The sequence below is a fragment of the Columba livia genome, chromosome 14, assembly GCF_036013475.1.
Source record: "Columba livia isolate bColLiv1 breed racing homer chromosome 14, bColLiv1.pat.W.v2, whole genome shotgun sequence".
Lineage (NCBI taxonomy): Eukaryota > Metazoa > Chordata > Aves > Columbiformes > Columbidae > Columba > Columba livia.
Genome location: NC_088615.1, coordinates 567,062 through 574,075, shown reverse-complemented (window position 1 = coordinate 574,075; position 7,014 = coordinate 567,062).

Genomic DNA, 7,014 nt, shown 5'->3' with positions numbered 1-7,014 from the left:
CGGCCGGCGCCGGCTTCCAGCCGCCGTGCCCCCGGAGCCGCGCCAGGCACGGTGGTGCCAGAGCCGCGCTGGCCCTGCTGGTGCCTCTCCCGGAGCACGGCAGCACCAGAGCCGCACTGGCTCTGCCGGTGCCTCTCCCGGAGCCACACTGGCCCTGCCGGTGCCTCTCCCGGAGCACGGCAGCACCAGAGCCGCACTGGCTCTGCCGGTACCTCTCCTGGAGCACGGCGGTGCCGGAGCCACGCTGGCCCTGCCAGTGCCTCTCCCGGAGCACGGCAGCACCAGAGCCGCGCTGGCCCTGCCGGTGCCTCTCCCGGAGCACGGCAGCACCAGGAGCCGCGCTGGCCCTGCCGGTGCCTCTCCCGGAGCACGGCAGCACCAGAGCCGCGCTGGCCCTGCCGGTGCCTCTCCCGGAGCACGGCAGCACCAGGAGCCGCGCTGGCCCTGCCGGTGCCTCTCCCGGAGCACGGCAGCACCAGGAGCCACGCTGGCCCTGCCAGTGCCTCTCCCGGAGCACGGCAGCACCAGAGCCGCGCTGGCCCTGCCGGTGCCTCTCCCGGAGCACGGCAGCACCAGGAGCCGCGCTGGCCCTGCCGGTGCCTCTCCCGGAGCACGGCAGCACCAGAGCCGCGCTGGCCCTGCCGGTGCCTCTCCCGGAGCCGCGCTGGCCCTGCCGGTGCCTCTCCCGGAGCACGGGGCGCTGACGTTCTCGGCTGCCGCGCTGTGGTGCCGGTTCAAAAACGCGCCGAGCGGTGCGTTGTGGCAGGAAGGGTGACCAGCTCGGGTGCTCTGGCAGCTCACGGACACGTTTCCACGAGTGCCCCTTTGTACCCTGCACTTGGTGGTACATTTTATGTACGTTTCTGCACAAAATAAACAGGATGTCAGTGCAAGAATGCTCTCCTTTTTCAAATAATGAATTTACCAGTGTGTTTCCAGCAGTTCCTGACTGAAGGAAAGTAGACATCAAAACCTTTACATGGCAGTGGCTCTGAGCTTGGCTGGTGACCCGAGCCGAGGTGGCTTTGGGGACAGGTCCCCAGCTCCATCAGCCCCTGCTGGGCGGATCCACACCAGGACAGGCGATTTCAGGTTGCCCCGTCAGTTGAAGGGACTGTCTCCATGTCCGTCTCTTCAGGTGGAACCCTCGCCTCTTTAGTAACCTGGACTTCCCTGCTAATTCTGAGGCTAAATTACAGTGTGAAGGGCGAGGGGAAGCCAGTCCTGCTCGCTCACAGAAGTGTCCTGCTTTTCTCCCGTCGCCTCTAACGGGTTTTTTTGTCTATGGCTCAGTCAGTGTATGTTTTGAAAAATCCATTGCAACAAACATGCGAGTCCTGACAGTTTAAAAGTTATAGAGGGAACAAAAGGATTTATATATTTTTTTGTAAAGAGTTTTTTCTTAAACTGTATAATTTTGTAAATATTCTGCTTTTTGTGTACTAAAACTACCAGCGTATAGATTTCAATAAGAATTGTTGTATTTTTGTATTTGGAAAACGAAAATTACAGTGAATGAATGAAGCTGTAAGAGAAACGGCAGCAGCCTTTGCCACGCGTAGAATGGGGTTCGTTTCCTATGGCTCAGCTCTGGCGCCGCGCGGGACGGGAGGCGGTTTGGGAGCTTCATTGGAGGGGTTTGGGCGTTTTGTGTGATCTCTGGTGTTCCAGCAGGCAGTGGCCGCCCTGCCCGGCGCCGGGCGCGGCGCAGCAGCGGTTCGGGCGCTGTGTTCGGTGCCCGTTGTTGACAGCCGGGGATGGCGGTGCCGGGGATGGCGGTGCCGGGAATGGCGGTGCCGGGGATGGCGGTGCCGGGCGGCGCGGCGACCCGGCAGCGGCACAACTGCAAAGTGCCCTTTGCGTGGCCACAGCTGCGGTCCCGGCACCGCAGGGCGCGCGGGGCTGGATTCGGCTGTGGGGGCTGCGCTGGGGCCGGGTCGTTCGGTTTGATGGGGACCGTGGTGGTGCAGCTTCCTTTGTTGTCTCGGCAGCGCTTCGTGGTGGGACCCGTGTGCGCGTCCGGACAGCGCCTTCCCCACGGTGCGTGAGCGGCGCCGTGAGACGCGCGTCCAGCGGCCGAGCGTGGCAGCCCGGTCTGGGGACAAACGCGGAGAGAGGGTCCCGTAAGGTGACTGCTGGGAACAGCCGTCCCCCTGCGATGCCGAACTGACCGGAGCCAAAAAGAACGAAACAAACTAAGAGTTGAAACGATAGATCTAAAAGCAGATGCCCGCTTCTTGCAAAAATGATACTTTTTTAACAAAATCATGTGGAAAGGAGTAAAGTTCCTCTTGGTGTATAGTAAACTTGTACAATAGTTTTTACAAATTGTGAACTTGTGTAATAGCATAATAGGAGATATTGTTGAATTTCTAACTGTTTATACATTTAAATTCATATATGTAATGTTTGTTTTACTGATTACAATCTGAATTTCTAAAATGCATGTTGACTTTTTTGCAATAAAGATATACTATGGAATGGTTCAAGATTTAGGAAAGACAAAGAAAATCCTAACTTAAATAAATTGGACAGCAGAACCATTCAAAAAAATTACAGCTATCACAAAAAGAGCATTATCACTTTTTGGGGGTGTATGTGTGAAGGAAGGGGGTGTTCATGTCTGGAGTGTGTGTTCTGTTGAATTGCTGGGGTCTCAGAGCTGTGGGGGAACCCTGGGGGTCCGGAGCTCTGGAGGGACCGGGGCCCCGGAGCTCTGGGGGAACCCTGGGGGTCCGGAGCTCTGGGGGAACCCTGGGGGTCCGGAGCTCTGGGGGAACCCTGGGGGCCGGAGCTCTGGGGGAACCCTGGGGGCCGGAGCAGCCGCTGCTGGGCCGGGGGAGCGGGGAACAAGCAGGTTCTGCAGGGTCGCTGCTCTGACAGCATCGGTGGGTTATTGAGAACGGCGTGTACAGAACAGGGAATGACACACAAGCAGACTGTAGCCCCTTGGCCATTTGATCTGAACACTTAATTTATTGTTAGTAACTTCATGCTTGGTCTTTGCTTCTTTCACTGTTTTTATTATCCCCTTCACTTTCCTGTCGCTTTCCTCCAGGTAAACGTTTGTTGGTCCGAGTTCTTCCAGAGCCCGTCCTCTCGCACTCCCGTCCTCTCGCACTCCCGTCCTCTCGCACTCCCTTTCCTCACCTGCACTGTCAGGCTGCTGGGAGAGGGGTTGTTTAAAACAGACCAGACATTTCACAAGGACGGGAGTGTTTCCAGTTTCCTTCCCTGCGCTCTGGAGGACGCTGGTGAGGGAGCGGGTGGCTCGGGCTGCGGCGCCGCCAGCACCGCGAGCGTGCGGAGGGACAGAGGCAGCGGACAGACGTGCGTCTGAGCGGGACGGCCCCGCGGCGGGCAGGGCTGGGGGTTTTCATCTCATTTCTGGGGAGCCAAACCCCTTTTGCCCTTTGTCTCTGTGCCGCGGTGGTGCCGGCGCGGCGCTGCCGAGCGCTCGGAGCTCAGTGACGTTCGGAGTTAATGCTGCGCCTGTGCAACCCGCACCCGTAACCTTAAAGCACTTCTGCTCTGTGATTTATTTAAATGCTAATGAATTATATATCTCTGGCACTTGAGTAATTCATGTGAAAATTATTTGGAGTCAACTCAAGTAAGGTACCCCTGTGTGCTCCCTGGTGGCCAAAGGTGTGTCAGACAACCATCTCATCCGCTCTTCACCCCTTACCGTGACGTTGGGTCACCTGTGGGCCAAAGAGGGGCGAGCAAGAGCTCTGGAACGGGCACACCGCCACTGCCGGAGTTTCCAAAAAGGGAGGTAAGTCTAAATCGGGATAAAAGTTCACAGGGCTGCAAGCATATCGGGGCCTTCAATACAGTATTAATCTTCAGGTTGTATTTGTCCGCAGCGGAAGCTGCCACATCAGCACGTGGAGACGGGTGTGACACGGAGAAAAGTACCAAGACTTGTTAATTTAACTACAGAATGTGTTCGTGTCTGAGGTTTGCCTGTGGTGGGAGGAGCGGGTTCTTATGCACTGACACCGCTCTAAATGGTTGGTTCATTTGGGGAAAAGCCGAGCCAAGGGCTGCAGGACTCGAAGCTCGAGCTCTGGGCTGCCCCGGCCCTCGGGCCATCGGCGGCGGAGCAGTGCGCTCACTCCTGTCCTCTGTGCTATTGTTACCGTCAGCATTGTTATTGTTTTCACTCTCTGTCCCATTAAGCCACCTCCATCTCAGCCCCCAGGTGCCCCTGTTCTCTCCCGCCCCCGGTGAGTGAGCGAGCGGCCGCGTGGGGTTCAGCTGCCTGAGGGTTAAACCACCCGAATTCCTCCTCCATCCTCCCCAGGATTGCCCTGACGAAGATACAGCTCTTGGACTTGTTGATTAGCAAAAACATTAGCAGATCTACTGTTTCAGGACATGAATAATTAATGTTTGTTCCTCATTAATTTCTTGTGCAACAGAGTCCTGTTAGACTACATTTAGATGTATTTCTAGAATTAGGAGCAAATATAACAAGAGAGAGATGCCTGACAGAGAGGTGCTCTGTGCCCCCCCTTCCCCAAGAAAACATCGTTGTGTTGCTCCTACAGTCTCCATCAGGACAGATCAGGTTTATTTTTAACACGCACCAATGTGTCCTTTGTTACAATTTTAATTTCAAGGGATGATACAAGAAACAAGTTCTATAATTCATGCACATTACAAACAAGTACAAGGAAGATCTCCCTGTTAGCATGAACCGTCTGGCATCCCGCATTCCTGGGACCTCAAATCAAAACCTAGTTTACTGAAAAATTGAAAAATAAGGTTGCATCAGCTTTCCAATGCCGACGCTGGAGCACAGGCTGCTTGCTCTGCCTCCACCGAACGAGCGTCCCCACGCTGCGCTGGAGTCTGGCACTGCGGATTTTCTGACGTGGCCGCGATGTTTCCTAATCCTACAAGGTTTTCAGTGTTGATCTCGGGCTAACACTTGCAGCACCCGCAGCCTCCCGGAGCTGGGAGCCCGGGACCCGTGGCGTGCCGGAGACTTTGCTCCCCGAGAGCTCCTCTGCCAAAACTTCCTTTTGTTTTTTAATTACATTTTTGTTCGTTTTTTTAATTACAGAAGATGAGAGTGAGCGCTTGTGCTTTGGCCTGGAGCCACGTGCGGCCCCAGCCCCGTGCCCGTTCCTCCCGTGGCCGGACTGTTTCACCCGTCACACCGCGGGGTTCCTGCAGACCCGAGTGCTCGGGGTGACCCGACAGCCCGGAGGCCGCCAGCCCCTTCCCTTGGCACACTGTGGCCTCACGGGCAGCTCCTGTAGCTTAGCAACTTCTTCTCGCTTTGTTAACTTGGGCTCCTCAATCTCCTTAATGAATAAGAGAATCAAGCCAGGTAATTGACGCTTGGCCGTTTAGCTGATGAATAATTGACTGTCTGGGTAACCCTAGATATTTCCTCGATCAGATTGTGCGGTGGAACAGCCGTATCGCCCTGGGTGCAGCGCGGCTCGTGCTTTCAGGGCGTTGGAGCCGCGTGGCACGGTCGCGAGTCAGCGCCCACCCCGCAGCGCGGGCCCCTCGGCACAACGGGCCGGTCCAGCAGCGGGCTCGAGTTAGCGTGGGGTCCAAGCCTGGCCTCAAAACACGGCTGCGCTTCAGACACGCAAAGGGAAACGCAGGGGCATGAGAACAGAACCTGCTCAGGGTGGCTGGGGAGGACAGGGGCTCCGGAGCAGGAGATGGACAGTGGGACATGTGTTGGAAGGGAAGGGATGGGAAAGGGAAAGGGAAAGGGAAAGGGAAAGGGAAAGGGAAAGGGACAGAAAGGGAGAGAAAAGGGAAAGGGAAAGGGAAAGGGAAAGGGAAAGGGAAAGGGAAAGGGAAAGGGAAAGGGAAAGGGAAAGGGACAGAAAGGGAGAGAAAAGGGAAAGGGAAAGGGAAAGGGAAAGGGAAAGGGAAAGGGAGGAGGAGGAGGAAAGTGCCTGGTGTTCTCCCTGCACTGCCCCTTCCCCTCGGGTCTCCAGCAGCCGCTCCAGAGGAGCCGGTTTGCAGGAAATTACGTGGTTGTTTTAAATAGCAATGGCAGAAAATCTAATGGGGCGAGTGATGCTGGCTTTGTGACTGCAATAGTGCTGCTTACAGCCTGTGCTAGGGAGGATATCAGTATCAACATGTTTATATTTCAAACTTCCCATCAGTCCTGGGTACGAATTTGCTATATAAGTTTTAAATTAAATGGAATTAATGCAGTGAAACCAAGAGCCTGTTGCCAACACCCTGACTGTGCTGGGCTTTGAATTACGTTCAAAATAAGAACAGAATATTTTGATATATTAGGAAAATATACAACCATCTTTGAAGTGTGACAAAGAATAAAATAGCACACACTTTTAATCTGACTTTTACCTGCAGATTTTCAATGAGTCACTGGTGGTGTTTCGTGAGGGTATGGGTTTGGTGTTTCTTTTTTCTTCCAGAAACACCATTAATTATTTACCAGTAGGTGAATGATCTCTGAAATCTATTGCAGTGACACCTTTGAGTCTGCAGAGAGGTTCTGATGGCAAACCATCTGGGCTCTCGTAACTTGTTATTGTTTATCCTTTGGACTCCTCTCCTCTGCTCGTGAGGTGTAACATCAGTAGACAGGGCCAGGAGCATCAATATTTTACAGCTTTAATGAAAGGGAGCTCAGCAGCTACGTTACCCAGTTCGGTTCCTTTCATAGCGGCTGCCTCTGGCGGGGAAAGGCCGCGCCCAAGGCCGGCGGTGGAAAGGTGTCCCTGGCGGCGGTGGCAGCAGGCAGGTCTGAGCTGCACCTCGCGCCCCAGACCCCGCTCTGTTTCCAAACGTGACGCGTGGCTGCAGCGCAGCCTCCGAGCGGCTTCGCGGGGGCGTGGGGCAGGAGGCGCTTGGGGGCTCTGACGTCTCCTCCTTGCTTGGAAGGGAAGGGAGCAACAGCAGAGAGATGAAAATGCGCAGCCAGTGCAGCTGCTGTCACACGGCGACGGGGAGACGCGCTCTGAGGAGCAGGCACTGCGGCGGGCGTACCCAGCGCTCCCT